General features: G+C 42.9%; 1 protein-coding gene across 36 annotated transcripts in view; it reads right to left on the bottom strand.

Moving 5' to 3' along the window:
- MSI2 (musashi RNA binding protein 2) overlaps nucleotides 1-19,473 on the bottom strand; it is a 446,839-nt gene that overhangs the window by 179,166 nt on the left and 248,200 nt on the right. The window lies entirely within an intron of this gene.

The following is a 19,473-nucleotide window of genomic DNA, read 5'->3' as shown; positions in this document are numbered from 1 at the left end:
CAGAAAAATATAAATATTTGCATACATTCATACAATTGATTAACAAAAGAAAAGAGAGCATTTATAGATGAGGACATAAGAAAGGAGTGCATAGTATTAAATCTTAATGTAGATAATACCAAATCCATTGTCATTATTAGCATACTTATGCATGGTTTAACTTCAAAAGGGGCAACAGTTGTATCTGCAGTAATTGACTTTTGATAAAAACTTTTGCATATTGTCCTACAAATATATGAATGTGCATTTTCAGTGTTTTATTACACTGGTATCTGAGATTCAAGGCAACTGTACCACAGCTGGTATTGTTGTTGTTGTTATTACTACACAATAACGTGTAGACACCCAAAAAAAGGTAACAGAGGAAAAAGTAGTGCAACAGCTTATTCTTGTTGTACAATACATTGTGCCACAATCTTTGTAATGCTACTTGTGTTTTCCCTTGTGCAACAACATTCTGCCGGCGCAACAAATAAGTGACTTTAACTTAAAGGTAGACATTGGATACAACTCAAGATAGCTCCCTGCCAGCTCACCTCACCAACAGTCCCTACCTTCAGGGGAGCTGCGGGGAAGCAAATAAGTACAACCATTAGGAACTTATTCCCCCCCCCCAAAAAAAAACCGTAATAAAACTGATACCACACACAGTATTGCCCAGCTCAAAAGCCTCTTTGTCCAAAAAAACCCCTCCTGAAATTGAAGGCCCCTCCCCACTTCTCTGACCCCCTCACCAATCTACCACAGCAGCTGGGGGAACATAAGAGACACACCCACAGACTCAGCTGAAAATATAAAGCCCTGACCTTCCTTGGGGAAAGCCACTGAACCTTAAGAGGTTCCAACAGGGTGTCCAAGGCAGAAACCTGATCAGCCACAAAGGTATTCAAAAGCCCTTTTGAAAAGCCACAGGAGATTGTGGGAAAGGGGGAGCGGGAGGCTACATTTGCATTGGTTCTGGCATTTCCACTTCAGAGAAGAGAAGGGTCTTGACTGACTAAATGTATCCAAGTGTGACAAAAAATGGCTTTCAAGTTCTGTCATTATTTGCATGATTTATTCCACCTACCTTTAATCTGCACAGCCACACCTAGGTTCAACACTCTTTCTGAAAGTACTGCTTTCAGAAAGATAAAACAGTACTCTGAATTATTTTCAACCACATCACTCATTCCCACCATCACCACGTACTGTCCCTGTAGAGTTTTCAGGACGTTTCACTGGCATAATACTGTGCCCTTAAAAGAAATGTCCAAAAGAATTTGTCTGGAAGTGAAGCAAGTCAAAATAATAGTCTTAACCAAATGGAGATTTAATAAGGAATCTGATTTAAAAAACAAACAAACCAGGATGGCAATAAATAAAAGCCTCTTGAATGGATGTCATGCTTTATTTAGCTCTGTAGATCAGCAACAACTTTGTTTGATCATCCACAGTGCTTGAAAGGCTCAGAAAGTTGTGAACTATGGGTCTACAAAACATTTTATCATCTGCATTTAAAGGAGATGCAATTCTTAAAAATTATTGGTCGGGAGAGATCCTTTCCTGCCCCTCATTGTGTATAAAGGTACTCTTTGACTCACTGTTGTAAAAGGAAGGATAGTACAGTGGTACCTTGGGTTAAGTACTTAATTTGTTCCGGAGGTCTGTTCTTAACCTGAAGCACCACTTTAGCTAATGGGGCCTCCCGCTATTGTTGCACTGCTGCTGCATGATTTCTGTTCTTATCCTGAAGCAAAGTTCTTAACCCAAGGTACTATTTTTGGGTTAGCGGAGTCTGTAACCTGAAGCGTATGTAACCTGAGGTACCACTGTATGTAGTATCAGCACCATCCACTAACGAACTGAACCACTCAGGCTGCCTGTACCATTTAATGGTGCTGACAACACCAAGGCTGCAGGTTTGATTCCCGCATGGGACAGCTGCATATTCCTGCATTGCCAAGGATTAGATTAGATGATCCTCAGGGTCCCTTCCAACTCTACAATTCTATAGTTCTATATAGCTTTATCACCTGCAGCAGGACTCTGCCACTTCATTCTGCTAAAATGGACTGTGTGTTTCGGGAAGGAGGAGCCAGAGTCGGGCAGCCTCATCTCCCGCTGGCCCTGATGGCAGATGGGTTCAGCCCCCTGGCCCCTACCCCGGGTCAGTTTATAGAATCATTAACTGATTTGAACCGGATGCAACTCATCGTGATGGCGAAAAGTTTCGGCGAGTTCCCAGGAGGCAGACACTCTGAAGTCCCTTTGTTCACAGAGTTGCTTTAAGCTACTTTTGTCGCTAGGGTAACAAACAGCAAGGAACTCAGTCGACAAGGGAGCTGCTCTTTGTCTAAGGGGAGAGCACCACACACAGTGACGCAGTCATCTCCGCATTAGCTGTAACCTAGGTGACGGTGCTACAAGCCAGTTGGTACATGAATTCCCCCCTCACCAAACTTCAGCCTACCCGAGCAACAGGTTCATAAAAGTATTACACATGCATTTGCAAGAGCAAGTTTGGGTGCAGGGAATTGTCCAATGCCTTCATTACTAACATATTCCTCACTCTCTACTGGAAAATTCATTCATCTAATTTTACTTGATGGACTTACGCCAGAGGTTGTTGTTGTTGTTGAATTCCAATTGGTTAACAATGGCAACAATAAAAAGGCTCTCCCCCCCCCCCCCATGGAACCATAAATTAGATTCCTAATACCTCAGATATTGATTTGTAACTGTATATGCAGGACATCCCAATGTATGGATTGTGGGGTGCAGTAAGCATTTTTTAAAAAATGTATCCCACCAGACAGCAGTTCATATGGTTCCCCTCTCCTGTTTTATATTCACAACAACCCTGTGAAGTACTGAGAAGTATACGTTTATGGCTGAATAAGGATCCAAGCCCAGTTCTCTCTGGTTCTAGTGTGACATCGCAACCACTTTACCACACTGTTCCATTAAAACGCTGTCATGCATAACACCACCATGCCTTGCCATTCTTGGAAGACTGATACATGAACAATCTTGCCATGGGGAGTGGAATCGGCCCTGCCACCTACTGGCTCCTTCAGAGCTATGACCTGCTTTAGAGGGACAATTTTTGTTCTTTCCCTACTGTAACACTTTTATCACTCTGTGGTGAACACTATCCCCTGTATGACTGGGGTAGCGTGGTGCCTGGACTCCCATGGGATGCCCAGTGTGCAGTGCACAGCTACAAAATGCTCAAATATGCCAGGATGATGAGATGAAAGTTCGGGCATTCATACTGAGGAGCAAACGGCAGGGTTATGACATTTCTGATTAACTCGGACTGATGACGGTGGGAAAATAAACAGGAATTTTGGATTAGGCTCTGAAAACTGCCCAGTAAAAAGGAAGGGGGGAAAGGTTTCAGCAGAGACAAAAGAGACAGACAAAGCTGGGAGTTATAATACTGGGTGGAGCGGGACAAAGTTCTCCCAAGCACCGCTTTTTGTTTGTACCTATCAGTGGGTGATACCCCTGGATGTTTTAAAGCCAGGATGCCCTTTCAAGCCAAGCCTAATTGGTTATCCTTTTTGTTGTGCTTCCTAAGGTCAGAACATTTTATCTCTGCCTCAGCCCTTTCTAAGTTTGCCCCACCCCACGTGATATTTTTTTTGTAGGGCACCCATTGTCACAGAAGAATAGCCTCTTTCCTCAGCAGCCAAGTGACACAATGGCACTACTCAATACCCCCTGAACAGATAAAGTGCAGCAAGGAAAGAGAAATTCTATCAACGCCTCTACAAAATAAAACATGTAAGTTGACAGGAAAGGGGGGAGTTTAGGGGTCAATATGAATAAGGCTGAATTCTTAGAAGAGAAAAAAACTTTTTAAAACACACACACAGAGAGAGAGAGAGAGAGAGAGAGAGAGAGAGAGAGAGAGAGAGAGAGAGAGAGAGAGAGAATATCATATCATTGCCAGGTAAGGGGGCTGAGAGTTAGAATGCGATTATTCATTCATTCAGTCCCATTAATGCCCCTGAAATCTAAGCACAACAGCCTGAAGAGAAACCAGTAGGCATCTGAATATGCAAAAGCTAAAAAGAAGAGACTTTCTCACGGGTGTCTGTTCCATCAAGACACAAGCTTCTTGTGGCTTCCCATCAAGGGAGGAAAGAAAAGTCAAGGTACCTGGCATGAAAACCAGAGGTTAAGCAAACTGATCTCTCTCATTCCCCCAGCCATATTGGCCCATGAAGCCCTAATGAAACTCTAGCAAGATTTGGAAGCAGTTTGCAAAATATAGTCCAGGAGTTGATCCCATTTGTCTTGGTTTTGATTCATTACAAGGAGTGTGTAACCAAGAGGAGTGCATGTATGCACACACGCCTTTAAAGAGAGATGTGAAATAAATGAAGTATCTTTTTTATTTATAGAAGTATTTATATACATTCCTCTTACAAAACATTGATCTTGTCCAGTACCCTGCCTCCCACAACAGCCACCATTTCCCTCCAGGAAGCCGACACAAAAGGACAGGACAAAGGAAAGGACAGCCTCCCCAGTACATTGGCATCTCTGGTTACAAACGCTTCAGGTTACGAGCTCGGCTAACCCGAAGTAGCTGCTCCTGGTTGTGAACTTTGCCCCAGGATGCAAACAGAAATTGTGCACCGGAGGCGCGTGCACAGCGGGACACCCCGTTAGCAAAAGTGCGCCTCAGGATAAGAACAGTTTCAGCTTAAGAACGGACCTCCAGAACAAATTAAGTTCGTAACCAGAGGTATCACTGTAATGGTATTCAGTGGCATGCTGCCTCTGCCTCTAAACATGGAGTACTGGAGTCAGAACTCAAGTCGCTGCAGTTTTCACATTTTCAAAAAGAAACTGGCCATTGCCTTTCTCTCAGTAACCTTTGGTTCAATTGTGTGTGTTTGTCTGTTTTATTAAGGCTGGTCAAACCTAATGTCTTTTTTACTCCATGTTAAGGCTGTTACAAACTTCAGATGTGTAGGAAGATTAAGGTCCATCAAACACATCCCCCCCACCCCTTTCTGTCCCGTCCCCCCACCATAGCCTGATGAAGAGTTTTGACACTTTCTTTATGGATCAGCTTCCTTGTGCCTTTTTCGCTTGTCCCAAATAAAGGCACTCTCTTGTTACTCTGTGATTATGTCTCCCAACATGGCTACCTGCAGTTTTTGCCAAGCAAGGAGAAGTCATGGGGGCTCCTCAGGGATGGCCCAGATGTTCTACAGGCAGGTCTCTCCACCCCAGCTCTTGAGCACTACAAAGAAGCTTTTCCGCTGAACAAAATAAAAGCATTTACCAGTGCAAAATGTTCCTTTGTAAAAGGCAAAGCGCAACCACAAAAAAACAGTTATCCCCACATGGCTCGATATGGCAGCTCGCAAGAGCTGATTAATCCAAACTAATTAAGAGCATGAAATATCAGGGCATTACTAAATGCTCTCAAAAGTCTCAGCAGTTCGAAACTGTGGTGAGGGTAGACAGAAAAGTAGCATTTGCTGCAAAATTAAAAACAATAACAAACTTAAGAGTTAATAAATATGTCCCATTTCCTCTCTCTGATCAAACAAATATAATTTACTCTCTGTCTGACAAAGTTCAAGTAATGGGCTTTAGTTTATTTAATGTTTACTTCCTAAGGCAGTTTTTAAAAAGGATGGGGGCGCTACACTGTCTTTAATCAGTACTGCTCAGGGAGAAAACAGGGATTTTATACTACTGGTGAATTCCTGCTCTTGAGTCAAGTCAAGCAGGGTGTCACTATCCTTTGGGATACCACTTCTATGAGCTACAAGGCAGAGCCCAGTGACGGAGTAACTCCTCTTTATGACAGGCCCTTCCACAATTTTTCCTGCTAAGAAGCAGAGCATCAGTCAGGCTCCCTAAAAGCCTGCTAGTCTTGGGTCAAAAGCGATTTTAAAAACAACCCTTTAAAAAAAGTTAAGTTGACATCTTTCAACCCCTCTCCCATGTATTCGGATGGGCCTTTCACTAAACTAGAGTGAGCAATTGTCACTGCAGGAGTTTCCAAAGCACCAGCACAACTGCTAACAACCTCAATTCCCCACAGGAAGTGTCCGGTGGGAAGGTTCCTGATTACCGGTACTTTTATATGCTTATAAGACTTATTATGGTTTTTAATGTGTTTCTGGTGTCAGTACAGTGGAAGGATTTGTGCTCTGAAAGGGAGGGTATAAAAAAAACTGTAATAAATAACTATTTGCAATTAAATTATATTAAATTATTATATTAATAATTTTTGTCTGGTATAGAGAGAGCTCTTTCAGTTTACTAACTGGGAACAAAGAAATGATGTGGGGACATTGCCCAAGACTCTCCACAGGAACCCACAGCTAGAGCTGTGATTTGAGCAATTTCCCAGCCCCTGTTTTAATGCTATAAACCAGGCATGTGGAACCTGTGGCTCTCAAGAAGTTGTTGAATTACATCTCCCCTTGCCTGTTAACTACTGGCCATGCTGACGGTGACTTACAGGAGGGTAACAGGGTCACCTTCCCTGCTCTAAAATCTGGCTCACATCAAGCTCCCCAAAACTGCGCAGTTTAGAAATCTGGTACCAACTCCCAATCAAGTCCATGACAGATAATCTTGCTTCTCTAATGCTGCACTATCATCTGCCACTAAAGCATATACTTTAAATAAGATGCAAGTAAATGCTGTCTCTCTGGTGTAGTCATTTAAAAGGATGCCAATGGCATAAATGCAGGAGAGCCTAGAGCACTTTGGTGTTTGCTATGTGTCTAAGTACATCAACTGAATTGGAGCAAGCAGACATGACTAGGCCCTTTATGCCCATATCCTGGCCCAGGCAATGCGAGCAGAGAGTTGGGGCGGAGAAATTGTCATTGAGCACCTTCAGCAGGGATGGTTATGGGGGGAAAGGTGGTAGTTTAGTTAATGGACAGAGAGAAAGAGCCGTGATGGGCAATTACTCAAGTAGAGAGACAAGAGCACCATCAGCCACTTATGGCTGGGGAAGAGGGGGAAGCAACAGTTTCTTCTGACAGATGTCATGCAGAAGCAGCATTTGATGTTGGCGCATTGATCTGTGCTCTCCTTGACTAGCAACTGCTGCTCTTAAAACCCCATATTACAACTTGCTGTCACTTGCCACCTCAACAGATGGCTGAATCAGAAAGAACAGTTTCAACTTGATTCTGTAGGCTTTCCCCTCCCTCCAGTTATTTTAGAGCTAATAAGACTTATTGCAGTGGATCCGGATGTCTTAAAGATGTGGTAAAACCAGCCCTGCTGTCCCCAAGTCCTGCCTTCATGGCACCAATTCCCCACCACCACCTCTACATCAATGGATCAAGCAGCTAACTGCATTTTTAATTTTGCAGGTTACATGCAATATTATTCTTTACAGACAGGCCTATTAAGACTTTGTGGAGTGTGTGTATGTGGAAGGGATTTGATGCAAAACAGAAGGAAGCTAAGGTCCAAGTAACCAAAATTATCTTATGAAATATTTATACAAGTGTTTCATTAGTGAATGGCAGCTACCCAATAGACTTGAATTGTCTAGAATCATGGAAAATTAACTTCTTATTAAGTAAATGGTTATAGAATATTGCCTGCACAATTTTCCTTGTGTCTCCATGAACTCTCTTAATCGTGGTGTATCTATCTCTGCATCTATATGACATCTTACATTTTAAAAAGACAGCCATGGCATTTCTGCAATAAAATATATCAAAACTGTACTCCAGTTTCTTCCTGAGAACTTTGTTCAACCACTCAACAATGGAAAGGCATATTCAGCTCAGAGAAGGAAGTGGGACCTATTGAGTTTCCAAAAAACAAGTTAGGAAAGGATCAACAATGAGAGATTGTGGAATACAGAGTGGATAGCGACCTGTCCTTGCATGAGTATTATTAACTTGAAGAATCTCTAGACTGATCTTTAATCAACATTACCAGGGTGGTTTACAGGAGCGCGCGTGCACACACACACACACACACACACACACACACACACCAGCACCAGATCTCATGAAAAATAATAACAATAATAAAATTGACTCTAGACCCACCCTTACAGAACCATCATTTCTAGGTCCTGGAGTGGAAACTATAACAGTAAAGTCGGTATTCAGGTTTGTAGCCCAGGCATGCCCCTGTGCATCTTTGCCCAAGAAGCATCTGCCATTAAGTGTAACATTCGCCATTCACTTACACCCCCAATTAATGAATGTTGACCGAGGTGATAATTGTACAGATCTATCTTGGGCTCTGTGGAATCAACGAGTTTATTACTACTGAATCAAGGAGCCTGTCAATAAGCTAATCTTTTCGAATACGTACAGAACAGATAGTGACAGCCGTGAAATAAGGCACCGGGAAAGAAAAAACAACACAAAGCAAACTCTCTGCAGCCTCCATTAAAGCTCAGTGCTGAACCATCAGGGTTGCCAGGCTTCATTGCTCTTTGGGCGGGGGACTGCCAAGCAGCTGGAGGAATCTGGCTTGGATGATCGGTGGGGTGAAACTTGCTTACTCTGAAACATGAAGGGGTCCAAGCATGCAGCTAATCTGCAAGAGGACCAAACTGAGCATACATCTCCTGAACATGGGAAGATGAAGCTTTGCTGGATGAGCAATGCAGCATTGCTCAGTTTGCTTCTGTCTACTTCAGCAGGGAAATCAAAATTAATATCCATATTGAAACAATGAAAGCTTAAGGTAATTGGAAAGAACAGAAATTCAAAGTTTTCCCTCTAATCCCAATACCATCTTGCTCAAGGCAGGTCAATGAAATGACTAGAGCTTATGTCCACAGGACCATTTTCCAGAATGGATCCTGGTGACTTGCTGAAGGTATCACCTCAATATGTACACTTCTATGCACAACTGCTGATGATGCATGCTGGAAAGGATGTTACACCCAACTCATTTCTCATCAAGCTAATTCTGGCCCAAAAGAACGAGAAGAGTCAGAAGAGGTGATCTCAGGTGTGGCCTTCCAGATGATGCCCATCTTGGGAAATGCTACACCCAACAGTTTATTTTCAGGCATGAGTGCCCAAATTAGATGCCCAGAGTAGACAGGTCACCACTCGGCGTGACCTGGGGGCAAATAATTGCCCGACTGTTTTGATTTAAACTGACATATCACCTGATCTTGCCCAGAGAAGATGAACAAAGTCCACTTTATAGGACAGATGTTCAGAACTCCCACCCCCAAATAATCTCCAGCAGCGAGAATAAGACATTTTTTTTGGCACAGCCCAAAATTACAAAGCAGTTTGCAAGTTTATAACATTCAGAAGAGGATGTGCTTTGCAGACTTAAATATGTTTGTTCCTGATGACAAACAAGTACTCATCTTTCAGCAGGACACAGTGGGGCAAAGAATATGCATTAGGAACAGCTGACCGGGCCAGAAAAAAGGTTTCCATTTCACCTGTTCTATGATTCGATATTAATTTCAGCATCACTATAAGGAGCTGTTGAAGATCACTTTTGTTTTGACCACTGCTGATTTGCTTAGCTCAGGATTGTTGTTGTTGTTTGTCTTTTAAAAGCTAAGAAGGGATTTAACAGTGTGACCTCCCTCCCCCAATAGTTTGAAAATTTAGACAAAGTCCAAGAACAAGAACGAGATCAAACAACACAGATATATGCTGCATTTAAAATTTGCCCAACCTCACGTGCGAACTTTCCTGCTCTTTCCGTTCTCTCACTCTGGAACCATACTGGGCACTGTTGGCTTAATTCCTCCGATTATTTATACACATTGCACAACTCATACAATATTTTGCTTTCTGAAGCAGAAAAAAACCTCTTAGCTACTCGTAAACTGTCAGGTGCTATTATTTTAAATACCCAAGTGAAACTCTAAGAGCCAGCAACTCACTCCTGCAGATTTACTATTTTCCCCTGTATAAATTAAACAAGACAATTGCATGTTGCAAAACCAGATGGGGGCGGCGCTGGGGTGGGTGGGAGGGAGATAACACCCCTTTTTATCAAGCCTTGCAGTTAGATTACAGTGCAGTTCGACAAAAACAAAGTATTTTAACCTGATTACCCACCTCTTTTAAAATCCAAGATGACCCCTCAGGGCATCTTTTCCTTTCCTTCTGGTAATGAAGATAAACCACTGACTATTTACTCAAAATGTCACAAGGCTGAACTGCCTCTACAGTGCAGGCCTTGTGTGCTCTGGCCTCTGCAAATAGGCTCCTTTTTGTGGGGTGCTGAGCCAACAGCTTGTTAATAATGGAGTTTGGCTGGTCAGGAGTCAGGGCCAAGTCACTAGCCATGTCTCACAATGCCAACTTAAGCCTGGGCACAAACCAAAGCATAATTGCCAGACAGTTGTGTTGAGCCACATTTTTTAAAGCCTGCAGTAGTTGACTTCAGCTCCAACTCCTGCCCGCAAAGACCTAAAGGGGTAATATCTGGAGAGGTGTTAGCGAGGGTTGCCTAAAGTGCAGAACTGCTCCATTCAGCAGAACCTCCTGGTAACATCTGAAGAGAGCATTAGGTGCTAGTTAAATTATAGCACCCCACAAAATGGGGAGACCACCACTTGTTTAAATGGCTTTATAAGAGGCTTAGAGAAATTAATGGAGGAGGAAGAGAACTATCAGTAGTTGTTACTCATGATCATTATGTGGCACCTCCATGTTCAGAGCCATACTTTGAATATTGGTTCATGGGGAGCAACAACAGGAGAGGGTTATGACCCTCATGCCCTGCTTCTGGGCTTCCCAGGAGGCTTCTTTGGGGCTGATGTAGAAAGAAAGATACTGGCCTAGATGGATCTCTGGTCTGCAGAATTTATGTTATACTGCTCTAAGACATGTAACAACACTAGTCTGGAATCTTTTCCAAAACTACTCAGATTTCACATTTACTCACTTGTGCAAGAGTTGGCCTTCCCCTTCCCCAGCAGCAATAACAATGCTTTTCTTAGAACATACAAGATGTTGCATTGCTCAAGGGCATTTTGAGGGAGTCACTGGTGGGAGCCACTATTCTTAGTCACTCACCATTTGATTAAGAGGCCAAACAGCAGACCAAAATGTTTTTAATTCACTGCAAGGCAATTTCCCCCTCAGTCACCTTGCCATGAGATCCCAGGGCTGGACTGTAAGTACCACCTCCATATAGCCAGTTCAGTGCACATATCAAAAACACAGAGCTACAGAGCTTCCTATGGCCTTCCATGTACTGTATGTTAATCAAGTTTGATGCACTTTGCGATCCCAGTCCAAGACAAAATTTAGCATGCTGCAAAAGCCATCAATACACAGGGGAAATCTATCCTTCCATTCACAATGAACAGACTTGTATAGGTATAGAAGAAAAGACACAAGGCCCATTAAAAGAAAGGAATGCCAACCTGTTTTGATAAGGATCAGATTTCCTACTCTGCAGGATGGAATGCATTATATAAACCTGCTATGTTTGCCAACACATTCCTCAAAACAGAGGATGAATCTGGGAGACTGTGATAAAGAAAAAGGAGCAATGTCTTTTGCCTTTCTACTAGGAAAACCAGAGGTGGCCGCGGTCTAGAACTTAGCAGGTAGTGTTTCTTTAGCACCATTTTGGACTCAACAGAGCAGGCCATGGTTCATTTTCTTTTGTGGTGCCTTCTCTCTGTGGAAAGCTTTTGCTGTGAGGTTGCCAAGATGGGTCACTTTTTCTCTCTAGAATGCTGGGGATGGCCTCCAGTACCAAACGCTAAGCAAACTACAGATTGTGGCAACTATTCATAGTGTTGCTATCAGTGCTTCTGCGCCTTACATGATCCAAGTTTGATCCACGTCCACCATCCTGTCCCCCAGAGTGGACAGTCCTGGAAAGCCCAAAAGCAGGGTGTGTACGCAACGGCCCTCTCCTGATGCTGTTTTCCAGTGACTGGGATTCAGAGACATGCTACTAACATGGAAGCGCCACTTAGCTATCATAGCTCATAGCTGCAGAAAGAGTCATCAAAGCCAGGGGCCATTCATCACTACCTCTTGCAGCAGTAAATTCCATAGGCTGACTGGGTGCTACGTGGAAAAAGCATGCCCTTTGTCTTGCCCTGAATCTCCTGCTGATTGTCCCACTGGGTGGTCGGCAGTTCTAGTATTATGAGAAGCTGTCTTAATGTTAACATGCATAGGCTGGATTCACCTTTCATTGCAGTTCTCTACAACTAATTCCATATGCTCCATCATGATTCTCAAACAGCAGCCCCACTCAAGGCCCATGTCACACAGCAAACTACTTTTAAAACTGCTCCAATTGCCAGTTGTTCCTGGGACCTGACAGGAGGCACACTATGTCACCAGCCAGGTGCTGCGTTGAAGTCTCGCAGGAAGATCATGGCAAGAGGGAGACCAAGCTGGCTCTGTGCATCAGCTACTCCAGGGCTTGCTCCTTCCTTTTGTATCCTGTCCATTAGACTGTGAGTCTGTGGGAAAGTGGCTGATTTATCTTTAAGTAGTTGTACAGCATGTAAAACATTTTAGATGCTTTTAAAGTGTTAAATAACAATAGCCCAGCACCCTGATTCCAAGAGGGACAACCTGATTCCAACAGGGACAACCAGCTCACCTAAAAGGAGGTGTTTAATAACAAGCTAACTGCCTTAAGGCTCATAAACCAAGCACAGGAAGGCTCACTACCCAAGTCTCTTTGATTCCTAAACAGCTTGCAGCTTCATTATACTAGCTGACTGGAAAAGGAAAAGCAATTTTACTCCCAATCCTGATACATTCTTGCATACAAATATACAAAGGTGTGAACCACACTAAGATCTGTGGGCGAAGGCCAGTATAAAAATTTAATAAATAATAAATAATAGTAATAACGTACCGAGCCAGACCACCCACCAGCCTGTCCAACTCGACGCTTTCTCTAAAGATTGGCAGCAGATCTCCGAGGCCTCCAAGCTTGCCGCTCAACATTTTATTTTTACAGGGGATGCCAAGGATTGAAAACCAGGACCTTCTGCATGCAAAGCCTGGTGCTCCACGGCTAAGATGTGCATCCACTCCCTTAAAAAAAATGTGATGCCACCTGCACATCAGCTGTGTAGCCTGGATTGACTTCTATTCCCCACCAGTTTTAGGTTCCTTCAGCACAAGTCACTGCCGTGTGTTTTGACTTAAGCATTTAGAACTATTGAAGCAACTGTCATGCATAATCTCTAATGCTGTCAGATTAACAGTGATTAAACATCTTGCCATGCTCTGATTCAAATTATCAGAATCGCTAACATATTTGCTTGAAAGGCAAGCCCCAATCCACCGCGCTCAATGGCTTTTGAACGAACTTATTGATTTACAATGGGGAATTTGTTTTAATGGAACTTTGTTTCTGCTAAGTTGTTAGACCCGCTTCAATTATAATAAGCACTTTCTTTTGTCTGTACAACAAAAATGTAATTGCAGTTACCAAATCTTGGAAACTGCTGCGGCTAACATACTTTGCAAAGAGCACTGATTTTCAGTGCAAACAGACCTCAGTTCTCTTTCTCCAGCACAGGTGGATATACACCAGCGCCAAGCTCAGGAGGCTGTGCAGCAGAAGGGCTTTGAGCCCACTTCCGAAACAGAGCACTCTCTCAAAAAACAAAATCTGGAGGATGTTAAACAGCCATCAGTGTCAATATGGCTTTCTTCACAACATAAAACTGACAGAATGTCATGCAATGTACTACTTCCCTCTAATCCTAGCCAAAATGTGACAGCTTTATGTAAATAAAATGTCGCTGAATTATTCTACTAAACAAGCGGGGGGGGGGGGGAGAGAGAAAGATGCCTGATAGGGTTCCTTATCAAGGACTTGATTTTTTTAAAGGTTTCTTCTTTGTTCTACAAAAGCGAGCTGAAGTTTAAACCCTAGTCTTACGTGAACAATACTGGTTCACCCCATCAGCCCTGAACCAAAACCAGTCTTCTGCAAGCTCATTTCCCCCAAGAATCAGTGGTGAGAGACACAAAGTCACAGCAGTCCCCTCCTGCCTGCTTTGCTGCAGATGGACAGCAAACCAGCCAGCCTGAAGCAATGGCTCACCCGTAGGGCCGCTACCCAACCAGGAATTGCAAAACCAAGAAACAGCATAGCCATTTTCTTGACCAGTTTCCAGATTTTCTCTCTCTAAGTATTCATGATACAGGTTTTTTAAAAGCCAGAGTTCAGGTGCTTCTTTCTTGTCTGTTTTCAAGTTTCTTTCTACAATTGCGAGTGGTAGGAATTTTTTTATATTAAAAAAAGCTTTTAAAATTTAGCGCCCTCCTCAGCTAGTGCAATGCTTGACATGGGTTGACTAAGGGGCCAGACTGCTAAGCTCAGTGCCAGATATATATGAGGCAAAAAAAAAAAAAAAAGCCACAAACTCAGCAGCTTCTCTCATGCCTGTTTTTTATAGTTTTCCTTTCTGTAACCATAAGGACTAGGGACGCTTGTTAAAAATTAAGCCAGATATTCACAGGATTTTTGTCTGTCAAATAAGTTGGCCTACCTCTGGATAGAGCTGGTAGTGTGGGGAGAATGACTGAAAACTGTGACTTGTGCAAATCAGGAATAAAATGCTGCATGGACAACCCCGAAACATAAATAAGCTGCTCTTAATCTGGGCTCAAGCAGTTCTGCGGTACCATATTAACTACCTGGTGTGTGTATGTTAATGTTTAGTGGAAACAGGGCAAGGCAAGAAAAGGGCTTGTTTCCTTGAGAAGTAGGGAGCTGCTTCCTTAGCTTCTCACAGCACTGTAATTTATTTCCCAGCAAAACACTGGGTGTCCACATTAGCCTGACGAGGTGGGGGGAAGCAGGGTCAGTATTTTGCAGCCCGGCGCATTCAAGTCTAGAGCTGAGCCCAAACTCAAGCTCTACAAAACTCAAGTTGTAGCCTTTGCACAGGCTACAGACTTGGGGGAAGTAGAAAATCCCTGCATTGCCTTGGCAAGTGGGCAGCACTGCCTCTCTCCCGGGAGAGAAATAATTACAGCAGAAATAATTACAAGAAGCACCAGCTTTCTCCTACTGCCTTTCTGCAAACAGCCATAGAAGAAGCATACTTAAAGCAAATTTTGGGGAGGATTTCAAGCTGGTGTGTGTGTGTGTGTGTGTGTGTGTGTGTGTACCTCATGCATCACCAAATTCACACTGAAGACAATCGTTTTGGCTCAGTTCTATTAAAGAAAAAAAAATTCTGAATAGGAAATAGCAAACCAGGATAGCATTTGTGTCTTCTCTTTAGTGACTTGCCCGTATGTGCATGCACAGCCATGCATATGCACAGATTGTCCTCCACACTTAGGGAATCCAGATTCTGTGACAGCCTGCCCCAACCTGCTGTCTCCCAGGTGTTTTGGACTACAATTCTCATCAGCCGTAGCCAGCACAGCAATAGAGGATATAACTCAAAACATATGAACATCACCAGATCAGAGAAGCTGCTCTATCACATTCTTAGCATAATAGCCGGTCCAGATCTGGTTAAACCACTCTGGGATAAGAGTCTGTTTGTGAAAGAAGAGTTGATCCTTGGACCAGGAGCTCTGGTGACACCACTACAGAGAGGCTGGAGGGAACATTGCTCCTTCAGCACTTTGAGAAACCAGCTGCAAAGCAGCTTGCGTTTTTATTTTCACGGGACATTAGCCATCGTCAGCAGGAATAATTCTTTTTCCTTTCACGGGGCTTGCGTGCAGATTAACAGTACGAGGACTCTAGAGTTGCAACCTATTTTCTTTTCCAAACAATACAAAAAAGGTAGGTAACACACACACCTGTCCATCCGTACATACGTAACACCTTAATATTAACAGCTATTGGGGGAGGGAGGGTACAGAGAAGGGAACAGGTCAATGCCTAAAACCTTTTGGCCAGTTTTCTGAGGCTCTGCAGCCCAAGGCCCGTCTCGATCAGAAAGGATTTTATAATTTATTGCAGCCCGGTCCCGATCAAACTGTCATGCCGTGAGGTCAGATTGCTGGCTCCCCAAGTCAAAAAGGAAGACACCGCATTTTGTAGCAAAAAGAGCTATAGCGCTTACATTTGCAGGGTAAAATAAAATTGCATGCACACACAAGCTGTACCGAATGTCATGAAGTTGAATTATTCAGAACTCACCCTAACTAGTCTCTGCCTATAAGCCAAATGTGAGAAGCAGAACTGGATAATATTAAGCCAGGCAGATGGTCAGAAGTCCTAATTCTTATTTTGGTTTCCTTTTCAAAGAGCACACATCTGTTCTTCCTCACCAATTGCTAAATGGATCTGCACGTACACCACACCAAAGCAAAACGGAAATCCAAGTTCTGTATCAGAATAAAACTCTGTAAATAAAGGAAATGTGCAGGTGTTTAACTTTGCCTGAGTTTGGCTTTCCCATTTGTCATGAGCTGGGGAATAAAAGGACAAAAGGATGGGGGGGGGCTGAAGAGGAGGGGGCTAAGGACAGCAAGAAGTGGCATAAAGCACCAAAGTTCTGACTTCTGCCCTAGCCAGCAGAAACAGGGATGGGCTCCTCCTAATTTTCATCAGATGTTTCTAAGACTTTCATTTTAACTGTAAGAGCGTAAAAAGTAAAATCCAGCCACCAAGGTGATTCTGTGAGCATCCTTCTTTAGACAGAAGATAACATTTTTGTACATTACCACAAGTATAACTCAAAAGCTTATTTTGCATTCATATGGCAAAGCATTAAAACAGGAAAGACAGCTGCAATACAAATCATTGCACAGGAGAGAAAATGGTTAACACAAGTGCAATGTATAAAGTTTTTCTTTCGAGGCCCTTTTCAATGTGTGGGGTCAAGCAGCATATTTTTTTTATGTATAAACGCTTTAAAAAATCTGTCTGCTGCCTAGTCCTATTAGAAATAGGAGTATATCCACCTCCATCAATTTAAAATTATAGTAGCCAGCACATCTAAATGAAACTATTTTATTAGCATTAATTGCAAAAAGAAAAAAACAAAACAAAACACCATGTTAAAAACCTATACAATGCAGATGAAAGAGCAGTCAAAGTACAAAACAAATTCCTGTTCTCTTCTAGCCATTGTCTACTCTGCTGCCCTAGGGGGGCACACTGAGGACATCCAAAGATTGACTTAGCTGTTAGATGTGAACCAGCTCATTGTCACTGATTCTGATCTTAGGCTGTGGATGATAGATAGATAGATAGATAGATAGATAGATAGATAGATAGATAGATAGATAGATAGATAGAGATAGATAGATAGATAGATAGATAGATAGATAGATAGATAGATATAGATAGTTTTAGATTTGATGTATTTATACTGATTTAACATGAGAGTGGCCAACCCCAGTTTGGGGGCCTAATTTGCTCCCAAAGCAAGCATTTCTGGCCCAAAATACCCTACTGATTTGAGTGGTTGGCCAAGGGTGAATATGTTCCTGGGACGAAATATTATCCTGTGATTTAACACCTTGCAGTATTGCATTGTAAATCTATATTTACATTGCACTGTAAATATTGCAGTGGTAAATATATAAATCTGAATCTCATGTGTGATTGCTAAATGACTTCAAGTTACCTCTGGCTCTTGATTCCAGGGAACCATGTTCAGTCCAACTCCCAGCATGCCGGCCCACTCATGAGGCAAGGTGAAGCGACCATCTCAGATGGCAGGATCCATGAGGGCAGCAGATCCGGGCTCCAAGGAATGAACACTCCTTGGAGGCTGGATCTGCTGCCTCCTCGGCAGCCCCCCGCAATGCCACCTTTACAGCAGCATCTTGGCAAATGGGAGGTACTCCTTGCCTCCTCACATCCTTGTTCCTGATGGAGAGGCTTCAGTCACCCCTTCTTCCCTAATCTGGGAGGGGCACCATTTTATAGTTTGCCTCAGGTGCCAAAATGTCTTGAGCAGGCCCTGAGTCCCAGTAACTGAAGAACCCACATGCTCAACTCAACTAGTACACCAAAAGCAACATTAACTATGGCATTGGGGGAAGACACAGCGAATTAGTACAATGAGCCCCTAAAGGTGACAAAGTAGAAGCACAGTAGGAACTAAAGAGGGTTACCCCCCTGGCATTCCCAAGACACAAACCAAGATTTCGAAGGAAATGATTTGAGCATTAAAATAAGTTCCAAAAAGAGGATTGTAACCACTGCCAACTGCAAAAGAAGAGCTACAGCCTACATTGCTCAGGCTGCTGCTTTCAAACCAGGTTGCATTGCTAAGTATCCCAGCTAAGCAGCAAAGGATGGATGAGGTTGTGCCAGTTTTCAGCTGGAGGAAAGCTGGTTGCACCTATGCCACTTCCATCATATCAGAGAGCACCAGCCTACGAGTGGGACTTACAGATCACTCTTCTAAGCCATTATGCTGTCACAGCCCTGAGACATAGAGTAGCATGAAGTCAATAAGGTTTGTTAGAAAAGGAAATACACTGGGCGAAGAAGCAAAGGCTTTATGGCAGCTGCGTGGCCCTAAGGTAGGAGAAGCAGGTAAGCATATCTGATCCGGACACATCCTGTGCAGAGTTAACAGGATTGAGTTGAAAGACTTTCCCACTGCCCTTTTGTAAATACCTGCTGAGTAAGTGTGAAGATAAGACAAGTATTACATTACGCTGGTTCCTGATGCATGAAGGACTTTTTTTAATGCACAAAAGTTCTGGCGGAAAAATAATATATATTAAAAAATGAACAATTGCCACAGCCAGTTTCACAGAAAGGCTCAGGTGCAAAATGAGAGTGTCGTTTATTAGCAGAGAGAAATTTATCTAGGTTTCCCACAGCTGGAAAGAAAAGGAGGTTAGTTATATTTCCTGTTTGATCTCCCTGCCCCCGTTCCTCTGTCTCAGGCTGCCTTCTACATTAAAATGATTGTTTTCCACCTAAGCCAGTCTAGAAACCGAGACTAGCTCATGGGTTTATCAAAACAAGCGCACCCAAAATATTCAAATCATGAGCATTATTTTTCTAAGTCAGGAGCACATTTCCATAGGATTGTAGTGACCTAATTGAGGGCAGCATGGTTGCAGAACTGTAGTCTAGCATGATACGATGCAAGCTTATTGAACCTAAGCAAGTTTGGATCTGGTCAGTGCTTGAATGGGAGACTGCCTAGAAGGCCCATGTACACTGCCTTGTGTTCAGTAACAAAAAATGTCAGACATAAACAAAATGTACATAAATTACGAACTGAAAAAAATAAAAATAAAAATGTGGAATCTGGACAAGATCAGCTAAGTGTTGTGATTATGCCTGCTTCAGAGTCCCTTCAACTCATGAGTTTTAAAGATATGTAGAAAACAGAAAATTTTAATGAATTAGAAGGATCCTTATGAGAAGCTGTATTTAACCGTACACAGAATTGTGTGTAGGGTTCCAGCCTCTCACAATGCTAGCATGTTTAAATCTAATTAGTGAGGAAAAGGGTTAAAACTATAGAGTAAGCTGTCCTGCCAGGCTTAGTCTATATTCTCACCCTTCACCCTGAGATCAAATATGTGACCAAACCTTTGT

This window comes from Podarcis melisellensis (assembly GCF_964234715.1).
Source record: "Podarcis melisellensis genome assembly, chromosome: 15".
NCBI classification, from domain to species: Eukaryota; Metazoa; Chordata; class Lepidosauria; order Squamata; family Lacertidae; genus Podarcis; species Podarcis melisellensis.
This window is presented reverse-complemented; position numbering and strand designations above follow the sequence as displayed.